Source organism: Ranitomeya variabilis, chromosome 1 (assembly GCF_051348905.1).
Source record: "Ranitomeya variabilis isolate aRanVar5 chromosome 1, aRanVar5.hap1, whole genome shotgun sequence".
In the NCBI taxonomy this organism is placed as follows: domain Eukaryota; kingdom Metazoa; phylum Chordata; class Amphibia; order Anura; family Dendrobatidae; genus Ranitomeya; species Ranitomeya variabilis.
The window spans coordinates 138,893,989-138,911,069 of NC_135232.1; the positions used below are offsets into that span (position 1 = coordinate 138,893,989).

The 17,081-nt window shown below is 42.5% G+C and overlaps 1 protein-coding gene and 1 long non-coding RNA gene across 5 annotated transcripts in view; one reads left to right on the forward strand and one right to left on the reverse strand.

Moving 5' to 3' along the window:
• Window positions 1-10,725, forward strand: part of LOC143807550 (uncharacterized) — a 128,036-nt gene extending 117,311 nt beyond the window's left edge. Inside the window, exons 3-4 of the long non-coding RNA XR_013221762.1 lie at window positions 9,664-9,687; window positions 10,683-10,725. This is a non-coding gene — a long non-coding RNA (uncharacterized LOC143807550). The remainder of the gene's footprint in view (window positions 1-9,663; window positions 9,688-10,682) is intronic.
• KIAA0825 (KIAA0825 ortholog) overlaps window positions 1-17,081 on the reverse strand; it is a 565,784-nt gene that overhangs the window by 82,798 nt on the left and 465,905 nt on the right. The window lies entirely within an intron of this gene.

The window sequence follows — 17,081 nt, forward strand, 5'->3', positions numbered from 1 at the left end:
AGTTAATTCTAATTATACATATTTGTTATTTAAACTATACATGTCGCAAAATTATGTTTTTTTATCAAGGTGACACACCACCCAAGTTATGCTCGGTTTTTTGGCGAATTTTGACACACCGAGCTCAAAAGGTTGCCCATCACTGTGATAGGAGCAGGTGAACAGAGGGGATGATGCACACAAGTTAAATTCCACAAGTGGCCACCGGGGGAGCCCAGAATCCAATTTCACAACAGAAAGGCAACAGTGACTCAAATCGCCACCCGTTACAACCAAGGTAGGCCTAAGAGCATCTCTGAATGCACAGTGCATCGAACTTTGAGGCAGATGGGCTACAGCAGCAGAAGACCACACCGGGTACCACTCCTTTCAGCTAAGAACAGGAAACTGAGGCTACAATTTGTACAAGCTCATCGAAATTGGACAGTAGAAGATTGGAAAAACGTTGCTTGGTCTGATGAGTCTCGATTTCTGCTGCGACATTCGGATGGTAGGGTCAGAATTTGGCGTAAACAACATGAAAGCATGGATCCATCCTGCCTTGTATGGAGCATCTTTGGGATGTGCAGCCGACAAATCTGCGGCAACTGTGTGATGCCATCATGTCAATATGGACCAAAATCTCTGAGGAATGTTTCCAGCACCTTGTTGAATCTATGCCACGAAGAATTGAGGCAGTTCTGAAGGCAAAAGGGGGTCCAACCCGTTACTAGCATGGTGTACCTAATAAAGTGGCCGGTGAGTGTATATATATATATATATATATATATATATATATATATATATATATATATATATACATACACACAGCAAAAATTATATATATATACTGGCAAAAATTAAGAGGCCACCACATTGAAACCCTGTCATGGGCAGCCCAATCTCCAGAACAGAACCCCATTGAAAACCTCTGAAATGTAATCAAGAGGATGATGGGTAGTCAAGAGCCATCAAACAAAGAAGAACTGCTTAAATGTTTGTGCCAGAAGCAGTGTGAAAGACTGGTGGAAAGCATGCTAATACACATGAAAGCTGTAACTAAAAATCATGGTTATTCCACAAAATATTGATTTCTGAACTCTTCCTGAGTTAACTCCTTCACCCCGAAGCCTGATTTCAACTTCCTGACCAGGCCATTTTTTTCAATTCTGACCACTGTCACTTTATGAGGTCATAACTCTGAAACGCTTCAACGGATCCTGGTGATTCTGAGAATGTTTTCTCGTGACATATTGTACTTTATGATAGTGGTAAAATTTCTTCGATTTGACTTGCGTTTCGTTGTGAAAAAAATGGAAATTTGTCGAAAAATTTGAAAATTTTGCAATTTTTAAACTTTTAGTTTTTATGCCCTTAAATTAGAGAGTCATATCATTCAAACTAGTTAATAAATAACATTACCTATATGTCTTCTTTACATTAGCAAAATTTTGGAAACATATTTTTTTTTATTAGGAAGTTATAAGGGTTAAAAATTGACCAGCGATTTCTCATTTTTACAACAAAATTTGCAAAGCCATTTTTTTTAAGGACCACCTCACACTTGAAGTAACTTTGAGGGGTCTATATGACAGAAAGTGCCCAAAAGTGACACCATTCTAAAAACTGCCCCCCTCAAGGTACTCAAAACCACATTCAAAAAGTTAATTAACCCTTCAGGTGCTTCACAGGAATTTTTGGAATGTTTAAAAAAAAAATTGAACATTTAACTTTATACACTGTGTTCCAAGTTATTATGCAAATTGGATTTAAGTGTCAAAACGATTTAATTGTTTTGTTTTTTAAATAAATTCATGGATGACATTGTGTCTCAGGGCTCAATGGATCACTGAAATCAATCTTAAACACGTGATAATTAGTTTTCCTGGTGATTCTAATTAAAGGAAAACTACTTAAAAATGATGTTCCACATTATTAAGCAGGCCACAGTTTTCAAGTAACATGGGAAAGAAAAAGGATCTCTCTGCTGCCGAAAAGCATCAAATAGTGCAATGCCTTAGTCAAGGGATGAAAACATTAGATATTTCTTGGAAAATGTAAGTGTGATCATCTTACTGTTAAGATATTTGTGGCTGAATCTGAGCACAGACCTGTTTGTGCTGATAAAGGCATAATGAGGAAGGTTTCTGCCAGGCAAGTTCATCGGATAAAGAGAGCAGCTGCTAAAAAGCCATTACAAACCAGCAAACAAATATTTGAAGCCGCTGATGCCTCTGGAGTCCATCGAACCTCAAGGTGTAGGATCCTTCAAAGGCTTGCTGTGATGCATAAACCTACTATTCTGCCACCCCTAAACAGTGTTCACAAGCAGAAATGGTTGTAGTGGGCCCAGACATACATGAAGACTAATTTTCAAACAGTCTTGTTTACTGATGAGTGTCGAGCAACCCTGGATGGTCCAGATGGATGGAGTAGTGGATGATTGGTGGATGGCCACCATGTCCCAACAAGGCTGCAACGTCAGCAAGGATGTGGAGGAGTCATGTTTTGGGACGGAATCATGGGGAAACAGCTGGTAGGGCCCTTTAAAGTTCATGAAGATGTGAAAATGATCTCTGCAAAGTATATAGAGTTTCTGACTAACAACTTTCTTCCATGGTTGTAATAATTATAGGGGATAACTCAGGAGACTCTTTGCGTGGAACAAGACAACTACAGGACACAGTTTTATAAGTGGTAAAGTCTATATTATCACACAGTGATTCAAACAGGTGCAGAGAGAAACTCAAGTCCACAACACTTGGTGCAAATATCAAATGCAGCTCAGCAGTCTATAGGAAACTTCAGAGGAAAATGCAATCACGCAGAAAGTCTATGAAGCACAATTATTCTTGAGGATACTTGACACGAATAAGTCCTTGCTTAGTCCAAAACACAGATAGATATGCTTATAAGGCAGTTCAAATAATATCTTAGCTCAACCAGGGAGGTCTGGGTAATAGTCTCAGGTTCTTGCAGAGCAGAAACAGCTTACATGTCCAGCAAATGCAGATGGAAGCAAACACGAGCAGCAGATGAAGGAGGATTACTGGAACTGGTGTATGCAGCAGGAACTCAGAGCAGAGTAGCAGGATAACCCCACAGGTTCACAGGAGCAGGTATATAGCCAGGGAGTCACCAGAGGTCAGGAGCTGGATGCAAGGCAGAATACTCTAGCACAGACTGAAGGCTGGGGTGGAGTTTTATAGCAGGAAGACACAGTGCACATGAGACCAAAGACGCCATCTTGGAAAAGGGCAGTAATGCACAAAAAGGTAATAAAAAATGTTCAGAGTCCTGACAATGGTATAAAAAGCAGAAACATGCCTTGAGGAGCAAAATCATCTTCATGCATGACAATGCACCATCTCATGCTGCAAAGAATACCTCTGAGTCATTGGCTGCTTTGGGAATAAAAGGAGATAAACTCATGGTGTGGCCACCATCTTCCCCTGTCCTCAACCCTATAGAGAACCTTTGTAGAATCATCAAGCAAAAGATCTATTAGGGTGGGAGGCAGTTCACATCAAAACAGCAGCTCTGGGAGGCTATCCTGACTTCATGCAAAGAAATACAAGCAGAAACTCTCCAAAAACTCACAAGTTCAATGGATGCAAGAATTGTGAAGGTGATATCAAAGAAAGGTTCCTATGTTAACATGTAACTTGGCCCGTTAGGATGTTTTGGAGTTAAATAGCTTTTTTGTTCAGTGAATGTGTCCTCCTAATGCTGCAAATTCCACAAATGAGCATTTTCAGTTCTTTAAAACATATCAAATGTCTAGAAATTCTACTGTGCCTAATAATTTGGAACAGTGCATTTTGAGGTTGTATTCAAATTGGAGATTATACTGTTATCATTGGGAGGTTTCTTCAATAAAATTCGATGTACACTCTAAAGGGTGATGACTTTTATTAGACTGACTGTCATTTGGACTGACCATTTAGGAAAATCTGAGAAAAATATAATTTGCATAATAATTTGGAACATAGTGTAATGAAGAGCTGTAAAAAAAAAATCATATTTTTTTCACAACAAATGATTTTTTCTCCTCAAATTCTTTATTTTCCCAAGGGTAAAAGGACAAATTGGACCCCAAAGTTGTTGTGCAATTTGCCCTGAGTACGCTGATACCCTGGGGGTAAACCACTGTTTGGGCACATGGCAAAGCTCGGAAGGGAAGGAGCACCGTTTGACTTTTCAATGCAAAATTGGCTGGAATTGAGATCAGAACCCATGTCGCGTTTGTAAAGCCCCTGATGTGCCTAAACAGTAGAAACCCCCACAAGTGACCCCATATTGGAAACTAGACCCCCCAAGGAACTTATTTAGATGTGTTGTGAGAACTTTGAACCCCTAAGTGTTTCACTACAGTTTATAAAGCAGAGCCGTGAAAATAAAAAATCTTTTTTTTTTCCCACAAAAATTATTTTTTAGCCCCTGGTTTTGTATTTTCCCAAGGGTAACAGGAGAAATTGGACCCCAAAATTTGTTTTCCAATTAGTCCTGAGTATGCTGATACCGCATATGTGGGGGTAAACCCCTGCTTGGGCGCACGGGAGAGCTCAGAAGGGAAGGAGCACTGTTTTAGTTTTTCAACGCAGAGTTGGCTGGAATTGAGATCGGACGCCATGTCGTGTTTGGAAAGCCCCTGATGTGCCTAAACAGTGGAAACCCCCCAATTCTAACTGAAACCCTAACCCAAACACACCCCTAATCCTAATCCCAACCATAACCCTACCCACACCCCTAACCCCAACCCTTATTCCAACCGTAAATGTAATCCAAACCCTAACTTTAGCCCCAACCTTAACTTTAGCCCCAACCCGAAACCCAACCCTAACTTTAGCCCTGTAACAGTGTCACCCCAGCCTGTACACATGGACCATACTGTAATCAGGCTTACATTAGCATTCCTTGCCCTGTATCTGGTGGGGGTATGCTTGTCTTTGTTTCCCTCTGCAGGGGGCGTCTACAGTACATAAACCTGTAGAGAGACTGGAGACAGGGTTTCTGGAACTTTCTTATTCCTTGGAGCTATGTTTAAGGGGGTGGGTGTTGGGATCAGCCCCTTCGTTGGGCAGAGATACTAAGAGTGGTAGGACAACAAGCCACATCTTCTGTTAGTCGATGCTGCTTTGAAGAGCAAGGATCTGCTGCTGCAGCTGGATCCTGGTATCATGTAGGGAGATTGGAAATCATTTTGCCACATGGAATTGTGAGGTCTCACCACCCTACTAGATTTAAGGACTGAATCTGAGGACTGTAGTTGTGAGGTGACTTGGGAAGGGCTGGGATCTTATGCTGAGGCGAGATCCTGGTGCCAGAGTGTGGAGGGTAAAAAGCTGCCACATTGGACTGTGTTGTGTCCCTCATCTGCTGGAGCCATTGAATTCACTAAAGGACTATTTCTATTTCCCTGGCGTCGGATTGCCGGGTGGCACCCCCGGATCTGCTCCCTTTGTGTGGACTCATTGTGAACTACTTACGGATACTGCAGAACTACTTTCATTTGTGTTATCCGAGTTCCCTGGTCCAATAAATCTTGTTGGATTGTCTATCGGACGGGTGTCTCTTTCTGCTCTGTCGCAAACCCCGTCACAAGCCCCAACCCTAAACCCAACCCTAACTTTAGCCCCAACCCTAATCCCAACCCTAACCCTAGCCCTAACCCTAATGAGAAAATGAAAATAAATACATTTTTTTAAAATGTTATTATTTTTCCCTAACTAAGGGGGTGATGAAGGGGGGTTTGATTTACTTTTATAGTGTTTTTTTGGTGGATTTTTATAATTGGCAGCCGTCACACACTACAAGACGCTTTTTATTGCAAAAAATAGTTTTTGCATTACCACATTTTGAAAGCTATAATTTATCCATATTTTGGCCCACAGAGTTATGTGAGGTCTTGTTTTTTGTGGGACGAGTTGACTTTTTCCGCGGTACCATGTTTATTTATATCTGTCTTTTTGATCGTGTGTTATTCCACTTTTTGTTCGCCGGTATGATAATAAAGCGTTGTTTTTTGCGTCGTTTTTTTTTTTTTTTTTTTGCAGTGTTCACTGAAGGGGTTAACTAGTGGGATAGTTTTATAGAGCGGGTCGTTACGGACGCGGCTATACCAATTATGTGCACTTTTACTGTTTTTTTTTTATTCACATAAATAAATGGATTTATTGGGAAATATTTTTTTTTCTTTATTTGGGGATTTTTTTTTTGTATATTCTATTTTTTTTTTTACTTTCTAACATTGTCTGAGCAGGCGCCGGCTAGCCACCTCACTTCATGACCCGGAAGGAGTCCCGTGGCCATCTTGGATCCATGGACTCTTTCTGGATCACTGGAGCAACGCAATCGGATCGCGTTGTTCCGGTGGGGGAGCGCAGGGAGCCCCCGTCCCTGCGCGATGCCCCTCTATGTCGCTGTCACTATTGACAGCGGAATCAGAGGGGTTAAATGCCCACGATCGGCGCTAGCTAACAATTTGCATAAATATCTATTAAGAGTGTGCGGTGTCTTCTAGATATTACTTGTACGGGGACTCTTCAGTCCATGACACCTGCACCTCACTTTCCAAATTGACTGAGTGCACACCATTGTACCTTTATTGATTCTAGTTTTCTTGGTGTTTGCACCTGTCCTCCAAATGACAACCGAAACTTTTGCCTACGATTTGGCAACTAGTACCAATATTCTGTCTCAGGTTACCAGCTCTACCGACTTCCTCAAGGTTCCTGTATTGGACCTGAGGACACGGGATTACGAAAAAGCCAAAAAGAAATTGGTCTCTTATGACCTCCATTGCACCACGTTGGCGGAATACCACCGACAAAATAAAATTCCTAGAGGGCTGAGAAGCAATCTCCGTCCCACATTGTTTTCCAACAATCAGGAATTTTGTGACAAATTCAAAAGAATTTTAAACAAGTGTTCCTTAGATATCATAATCCTTACTGTGGAATATCTCCAGAAGGAGATCATAGAGGTCCAGAAAAATATCCAGGCCATAGAGACTCAGTTGACCAGTACACTTCCTTCCTCTGAATGGTCCTCATTGAAGACTAAAACGGACAAAATTATTGAGGACTTTGAGAAAAGTTTACAGGAACGAAAGAGGATAAAATTTCAACAAGACAACGAGGACTATACAAGTAACAACGTATATAGATGGAACGACTCCTCCACCTCCAACTCCTGGCGACGTCCACCAAATCAACGAAGAGTCGATTCATTCAGCTCGGGCAGCGACTCGTCTACAGGTGCAAGCAGACCACGTTTTTTTCACAAGGGACGCAGGGGAGGGCACAACAACGCAGACCAACAAGAAGGTCACGGCGAAAGAATGGCAACAAGATCCCAGGTAAGCCATCGAACCTGGTGATAAATATCTCTAGCTACTCCCTCTCCCCTGCCGAACTGACAGTACTACAGAAGGGTTTATCCTTCTGCCCTACGCCTAAATGGGACGCGTTTCAGCTTGAAAAGGATCTACAACGGTTCTATCGATCTGTAAGGTTAAAAACTCATTTTTGTACCATACCTCATGCTCAATCGAGTGGTGGCTCCTTGATTCGAGGAAGCATGACTCCTGAGCTTTCCATTTCTACCTTGGGACTCCACAACCCAAGTACTTTCTCTCCCCCTCACACCTATCACGCCACTGAGACTTTCATTTCCTTGGTGGATCGTGAAATCAAATCTCTTGCACATGAACAGCGCCTTGGTTTTTACCCTACACATAGAAACCTCACGGTAGTTGAAAAACAGGCTTTGGACAATCTCCGCTCCAACAAGAACATCATAATAAAACCCGCAGATAAAGGGGGCACTGTGGTAGTGATGGATCGGGTCCATTATTGTAATGAAATTACGAGACAGCTCTCAGATACTGAGACATACCAAATCATTTCTAGTGACCCTACCTTCAGGATCAGGAAAAAAATCAAGGACCTTATTGATCCCTTTCTCCATGATAACACGATTGATCAAAAAACAGCCACTTTTCAGAATCAGCACCCCATCACACCTGTCTTCTACGTGTTACCCAAAATACACAAATCCCTTATTAATCCCCCAGGCAGGCCCATTGTGGCCTCCACAGACTCCATCCTCTCACCTCTTTCTGTTTTTCTGGAGAAAGTCCTCACTCCACTGACAAAAACCACTAGGGCCTTTTTACTTGACACAGGACAATTCCTTGAAATTATCAAAGGTCTTCATTGTATTCCCACCCATAGTCTCCTGGCAACGCTCGATGTCAACAGTTTGTATACTTCCATTGAACATGTGAAAGGTATTGCAACCACTAAATCCCTACTTGAGAAATCTGACATGCCCAAAAGAACCTCCCAACTTTGTCTCGAACTTCTCACACTGGTCCTTTATGAAAACTTTTTCTTATACCAAGACACGCACTATGTCCAAACACGTGGGACCGCAATGGGCTCAAACGTAGCCCCAGCTTATGCAAATGCATTTATGAATCAGTTCGAAATCGATTACATCTATGACAACGAGCTATTCTTAACCTATGCCACCAATTATGTTCGCTATATTGATGACATTTTCTTCATTTGGACAGGGACAGCAGACACTCTGCACCACTTTTTTACATACCTTAATTCCATTTCCCCCGGGCTTCAGTTTACCATCCACTATGATGCACAGAAAATTTCCTTTTTGGATACCTGGGTTATCAAAGATGATAATGGCAACCTCACAACCGACATATTTACCAAACCTACGGATTGCAACAACTTATTACATTACTCTAGCTGCCATCCTAAAACAACAAAAAATAGCCTCCCACGGTCACAATTTAAGAGTCTCTCGTATTGTCACTGATCCTGCCCTACGCCAGAATAGAATGGACACCATGGCCCTCAAATTCCAGGAGAGGGAATACCCTTTGAAACTCTTGGACCAAGAAAAATTACGCATCAATTCCCCGCATTCCCCTCCCCCTCGGGAGCGGCCTAAGGAGCGTCTACCCTTTGTGCATACGCACCATCCATTTATGCCCAAAATATACTCAGTTATTAGAAAACACTGGTCCCTCTTGCACAAAGCCTACCCTTCAGTGGAACCTTTCCAATCACCACCATTGATGAGCACAAGAAGACCAAAAAACATCAAAGATCAGCTAGTACGGGCTGACATTGGGAGTACCCAACCGCAGACTACACAGAGGCTTTTAGCCAGCCAACGGTGTGGCACTTTCCCTTGCCTTAATTGTGCAGCATGTTCAAACGTTATCAGGTCCGATAAAGTCACCCATCCTAGGACAGGGAAATCGTATCCTATTCAGGGCTTCTTTACCTGCAATACTAATTTTGCCATCTATGTGATTAAATGTCCCTGCGGCCTCCTGTATGTTGGAAAAACTACCCAACATGTTAAAGATCGGATCGCTAGCCACAAGTCTACTATCCGCTGTAGCAAAACATGGCTTCCTATCCCCGACCACTTTGTCACCTTCAAACATTCTGTGGCCCAATTAAAATTTCAAATACTTGAACAGGTTCCACGTCCCAGAAGAGGGGGCAACCATATCAAATTACTGAAAACCAGAGAGACTTTCTGGATACACACCTTAGATACTCTGGCACCGAGGGGTCTCAATAGAGAAATTGATTGGCAGGTTTGTTAAGTTGTAGTACTAACTATATCTCCCATTTTTTCCAGACCCGCTGATAACTCTACATGAAGGTGAGTGACGACTCAAAAAAAAACCCCCTCCGTCATTCATTTTTCATTTTTTTTTTTAACCGTATTATTATTATTATTATCATTGTTTTTTCAACATTATTTTTTCTCCAATTTTTTTTCAGTCGACTATTTTCTATTCATAGTTCATTCATTTATACCACCCTTTTTATTTATTTATTTTGATATTTTTATTTTTTATTTATTCCTTTTTTTATCTTTTACTTACTACTCCTACCACCCATCCTTTGTTTAGTCCTGCCAGCGCCGGGATCTCATAATTACACAAGACCCCATATCGCATAGTCCAGCCATCTATACAAACACCTACCAACATGCCCTTAGTGACACCATAACTGTATACCTTGGTTACTATTAGGGGTCGCACAAGGAGGGCTATTAGAGTGATACATATGCAGCGCACATATCCTGTAGTCACACCAAACTCTCCTCTATATAGTACGATTATCCCCTAATATTCATCCATATGCCTCTTGGAGCATTGTCACTACATTTTGCGATCACTACTAAGTTCTATATTCAAGCAGGTTACCATGGTGACACACAGGCATGCTCAGTAACTCCTTCTGGCTCCATACAGTGGGACTTCCGGTCCGGATGACGCACTTCCGGTCCGGCGGTCACCACTGCTATTTAACAGTCCCACCTTCTCCTCCTGGGCACGCCGACATCAGCAAGGCGCGGGAGCGCCGCCTTACAAGACATCCACCCCAGGTATAGTGGGACTCTGCCCCCATATCCTCTGCTTCCATATTCCCTGTTACTATATACAGGTTCCTTCCACGGGGGACGCACGAACTGCAGGCAGTGCGATCCCTCTCAACACAGGCTTCCCATTCCTCTATATGGACCCGTTCTCCTCTCCCCCAGCCAATTCCTGGACAGCCCTTTATTTTATTTTATTTTGTTTTACTCACACTCACCTTTGCCTTACATATACAGTGATTCTTATGATTCTTTACTTCGGTCCAATATAGGTTCAGCACACAGGGCAGCATACCACGATTGGCCACATACCACCTTATCTGCTAATAGGTATTGATTCAGGCTCCCCTCTTCATTTGTTTCCTATATTGACACACCGTACTTATACTTACCTCCTGTCTATCCTTTTAGCACCACCTATACCAGTAAGCAAGGAATTCGCTATGTGTATCTATCATTGCTATACCAAGGTAATGAGTGCCTATTGTCCTGTTCCCCTTCTGCTCTTGCTCCTAACCTTTTGACCTCTTGACCTCCTCTTGGATTCACATCTGATATGACTCTAGGAGTTCTATTCTATTCACTTCGGTGCATCCTTGGTGCTTGGTAATCTATTTAGTTGCCTGCCGTCCATCTTATACCTGGCATACTATTTATTGCTTCATCATGCACGGATGCTGTATATATGTATATAATTGTGTTATTTACCCTTGTTATGTTTTTTGTGTCTTTGTAGCGATATTATGATTAAGGCTCAGGAGAGCCGAAACGTCAATTGAATTGTTACTACAAGTGGTCGCTTATCCTTGAAATGTACATTGCTCCCATGTGTCACTAATGTGTAGTGTGATATTTAATAAATTTTGCACAATTTGCATAAATATCTATTAAGAGTGTGCGGTGTCTTCTAGATATTACTTGTTCAGGTCAGAGGGCGCGATGACGTATTAGTGTGCGCGCCGCCCTCTGCCTGAACAGTCACTGCAGAGAGACGGGACGCTGAGGAGCAGCGGGCAGCAACGAGAGGCGAGTATGTCATTTTTTTTTATTGCAGCAGCATTACATGTGGCACATTTTTATATGGAGCATCTTATGGGGCCATAATGAACTGTATGGAGCATTACATGTAGCACATTTTTATATGGAGCATCTTATGGGGCCATAATGAACTGTATGGAGCATTATATGTGGCACATTTTAACGCTTAACCTACTGATGTCTCAATCAATTTTACTTTTTTTGGTATCTATTTTTATTTTTGAAATGTATCAGTAGCTGCTGCATTTCCCACCCTAGGCTTAAACTCGAGTCAATAAGTTTTCCCAGTTTTAAGTGGGGCGTGCAATATTATTCGGCCCCTTTAACTTAATACTTTGTTGTGCCACCTTTTGCTGCGATTACAGCTGCAAGTCGCTTGGGGTATGTGTCTATCAGTTTTGTACATCGAGAGACTGAAATTCTTGCCCATTCTTCCTTGGCAAACAGCTCGAGCTCAGTGAGGTTTGATGGAGATCGTTTGTGAACAGCAGTTTTCAGCTCTTTCCACAGATTCTCGATTGGATTGAGGTTTGGACTTTGACTTGGTCATTCTAACACCTGGATACGTTTATTTGTTAACCATTCCATTGTAGATTTTGCTTTATGTTTGGGATCATTGTCTTGTTGGAAGACAAATCTATGTCCCAATCTCAGGTCTTTTGCAGACTCCAACAGGCTTTCTTCAAGAATGGTCCTGTATTTGGCTCCATCCATCTTCCCATCAATTTTAACCATCTTCCCTGTCCCTGCTGAAGAAAAGCAGGCCCAGACCTGCTGCCACCACCGTGTTTGACAGTGGGGATGGTGTGTTCAGGGTGATGAGCTGTGTTGCCTTTACGCCAAACATATCGTTTGGTATTGTTGCCAAAAAGTTTGATTTTGGTTTCATCTGACCAGAGCACCTTCTTCCACATGTTTGGTGCGTCTCCCAGGTGGCTTGTTGCAAACTTTAAATGGCACGTTTTATGTATATCTTTGAGAAATGGCTTTCTTCTTGCCACTCTTCCATAAAGGACAGATTTGTGCAGTGTACGACTGATTGTTGTCCTATGGACAGACTGTCCCACCTCAGCTGTAGATCTCTGCAGTTCATCCAGAGTGATCATGGGCCTCTTGGCTGCTTCTCTGATCAGTCTTCTCCTTGTTTGAGATGAAAGTTTAGAGGGACGGCCGGGTCTTGGTAGATTTGCAGTGGTATGATACTCCTTCCATTTCAATATGATCGCTTGCACAGTGCTCCTTGGGATGTATAAAGTTTAAAGAAATCATTTTGTATCCAAATCCGGCTTTAAACTTCTCCACAACAGTATCACAGACCTGCCTGTTATGTTCCTTGGTCTTCATGATGCTCTCTGTGCTTCAAACAGAACCCTGAGCCTATCACAGAGCAGGTGCATTTATACGGAGACTTGATTACACACAGGTGGCTTATATTTATCATCATTAGGCATTTAGGACAACACTGGATCGTTCAGAGATCCACAATGAACTTGTGGAGAGAGTTTGCTGCACTGAAAGTAAAGACGCTGAATAATATTGCACGTCCCACTTTTTAGTTTTTGAATTTCCACAAAAATTTAAAATAATCAATAAATTCAACTTCACAATTGTGTTTCACTTGTTGTTGATTCTTCACCAAAAATTTACATTTTGTGTCTTTATGTTTGAAGCATGATATGTGGGAGAAGGCTGAAAAGTTCCAAGGGGCCGAATACTTTCGCAACACACACACACACACACACATATATATATATATATATATATATATATATATATATATATATATATATATATATATATATATATATATATATATACACTCACTGGCCACTTTATTAGGTACACCTGTCCAACTTCTTGTTAACACTAAATTTCTAATCAGCCAATCACATGGCGGCAACTCAGTGCATTTAGGCATGTAGACATGGTCAAGACAATCTCCTGCAGTTCAAACCGAGCATCAGTATGGGGAAGAAAGGTGATTTGAGTGCCTTTGAACGTGGCATGGTTGTTGGTGCCAGAAGGGCTGGTCTGAGTATTTCAGAAACTGCTGATCTACTGGGATTTTCACGCACAACCATCTCTAGGGTTTACAGAGAATGGTCCGAAAAAGAAAAAAAATCCAGTGAGCGGCAGTTCTGTGGGCGGAAATGCCTTGTTGATGCCAGAGGTCAGAGGAGAATGGGCAGACTGGTTCGAGCTGATAGAAAGGCAACAGTGACTCAAATCGCCACCCGTTACAACCAAGGTAGGCCTAAGAGCATCTCTGAATGCACAGTGCGTCGAACTTTGAGGCAGATGGGCTACAGCAGCAGAAGACCACACCGGGTACCACTCCTTTCAGCTAAGAACAGGAAACTGAGGCTACAATTTGCACAAGCTCATCGAAATTGGACAGTAGAAGATTGGAAAAACGTTGCTTGGTCTGATGAGTCTCGATTTCTGCTGCGACATTCGGATGGTAGGGTCAGAATTTGGCGTAAACAACATGAAATCTTTGGGATGTGGTGGAACGGGAGATTCGCATCAGGGATGTGCAGCCGACAAATCTGCGGCAACTGTGTGATGCCATCATGTCAATATGGACCAAAATCTCTGAGGAATGCTTCCAGCACCTTGTTGAATCTATGCCACGAAGAATTGAGGCAGTTCTGAAGGCAAAAGGGGTCCAACCTGTTACTAGCATGGTGTACCTAATAAAGTGGCCAGTGAGTGTATATATATATATATATATATATATATATATATATATATATATATATTAGTGCAGTGGTACCACTCTGTGCAGTGATGAGGCAGTGACCCAGCAAAGTTCAAAGCAGAAGGTCTCTTTAATGTTCAACTCAAAACAACACAGCACACGATATCCTCCGGGTCACAGCCAGGAACCATATCTTCTGGGTTACAGTCACTAGACACGCCAGTCCGCCTCCTCAGCCTTCAGCCACATGGAAAACTCAACCCGGAATGAAATGGACTGTACCACTAACATACTGTAGTCTGTTTAAAAACACAAAAACCCAGAGCAGGCTTTCCCTGTCCAAGACCTATACTCACTTTAGTCTGTACTGCAACCACAGCTACATCTGTGACTGCAATGCAGTCTCATGGCCTCAGTACACCTCTGTGCGCACCCTGGGGTAACATACAGTGACCCTCACATGTAACACCAGTCACTGCCTCACTATATATATATATATCTATATATATGTGTGTATATATATATATCTATATATATATCTATATATATATATATATCTATATATATATATATATATATATATATATATATATATATATATATATATATATCTATATATATATATATATATATACCGTATTTTCCGGCGTATAAGACGACTTTTTAACCCCCGAAAATCTTCTTAAAAGTCGGGGGTCGTCTTATACGCCGGGAATCGTCTTGTACGCCGGTGTATATGGTGGGTGGGGAGGGGGAGTGATCCTGATGACGAGGGGGCGTCTCACAGGAAAGTGAGTAATCCCCATTACCTTATCCTAGCGGTGCAGCGTGGGGGTGTCAGTGCTGGGAGCGGCTGTGTTCTGGTGCGGCGGCTCCTCTTCTGTGTGGGGCCTCTGTGCTGTGAGGTGGCGGTGGCGGCGGCGTATCTTTATCCAGTTGGGGCTCCTCCGGCATCTCCTTAGCCCTGGAGGCCCCGCCGCAACTCCATCGGTGCAATGTGGTGGCCTCCGGGAAAATGGCCGCTGCTCAGATTCAGATCTCGTGTCCCGAGATTTCGGGACGAGATCTGAATCTGAGCAGCGGCCATTTTCCCGGAGGCCACCGCATTGCACCTATTGAGCTGCCTCCGGGAAAATGGCCGCTGCATTGCACCGATGGAGTTGCGGCGGGGCCTCCAGGGCTAAGGAGATGCCGGAGGAGCCCCAACTGGATAAAGATATGCCACCGCCACCTCACAGCACAGAGGCCCCACACAGAAGAGGAGCCGCCGCACCAGAGCACAGCAGCCGCCGCACCAGAGCACAGCAGCCGCCGCCGCCACTCCCAGCACTGAGACCCCCACGCTGCACCGCTACGATAAGGTAATGGGGGATACTCACTTTCCTGTGAGACGCCCCCTCGTCATCAGGATCACTCCCCCCCCCCCCAAAAGGCACATATTCACCGGCCCTATAAGACGACATAGGGTGTATAAGAAGACCCCCGACTTTTAAGAAGATTTTATATTTTAACTGGTAAAGTTGGGGGGTCGTCTTATACGCCCAGTCGTCTTATACGCCGGAAAATACGGTATATATATATATATATATATATATATATATATATATATATATATATATACCCCCTTAAATTTTTCACTCACTGTTTCATTGAAGCCATTTGGTAAATTCAAAAAAAGTTCTTTTTTTCTCATTAATGTACACTCTGCGCCCCACCCTGACTGAAAAAAAAACAACACAGAAATGTAGTAATTTTTCCAATTTATGTAAAAAGAAAAACTGAAATATCACATAGTCATAAAATTCAGACCCTTTACTCATTATTGAATAGAAGCACCCTTTTGAGCTAGTACAGCCATGAGTCTTCTTGGGAATGATGTAACAAGTTTTTCACACCTGAATTTGGGGATTCTTTGCTATTCTTCCTTGCAGATCCTCTCTAGTTCCGTCAGGTTGGATGGTGAACATTGGTGGGCAGCCATTTTCAGGTCTCTCCAGACATGCTCATTTGGGTTTAGGTCAGGGCTCTGGCTAAGCCATTCAAGAATGGTCACAGAGTTGTTCTGAAGCCACTCCTTTGTTATTTTAGCTGTGTGATTAGGGTCTTTGTCTTGCTGGAAGGTGAACCTTGGGCCAAGTCTGAGGTACAGAGCACTCTGGAAGAGGTTTTCATCCAGGAACTGTTTGTGGAACTTTCTCTCATCTCCCTACTGCATCTCTGGAGCTCAGAGTTGTGATCTTGGGGTTCTTCTTTACCTCTCTCACCAAGGCTCTTCTCCCACGATTGCTCAGTTTGGCTGGATGGCCAGGTCTAGGAAGACTTCTGGTGGTCCCAAACATCTTCCGTTTAAGGATTATTGAGGCCACTGTGCTCTTAGGAACCTTGAGTACTGCAGAAATTCTGTTGTAACCTTGGCCAGATCTGTGCCTTGCCACAATTTTGTCTCTGAGCTCTTTGGCCAGTTCCTTTGACTTCATGATTCTCATTTGGTCTGACATGCACTGTGAGGTCTTACATAGACAGGTGTGTGCCTTTCCAAATCAAGTCCTATCAGTTTAATTAAACACAGCTGGACTAAAATGAAGGAGTAGAAACATCTCAAGGAGGATCACAAGGAAATGGACAGCATGTGACAAATATGAGTGACTGAGCAAAGGGTCTGAATACTTATGACCATGTGATATTTTAGTTTTTCTTTTTTATTAAATTTGCATATATTTCTACATTTCTGTTTTTTTCAGTCAAGATGGGGAGCAGAGTGTACAATAATGTGAAAAATTTAACTTTTTTATATTTACCAAATGGCTGCAATGAAACAAAGAGTGAAATATTTAAAGGGGTCTGAATACTTTCCGTACCCACTGTATTTGGTATGTGTAACCTCTTCATGTTTAAGGTACAGTATTCAATGCATCTTCTCACAGAATTGCTG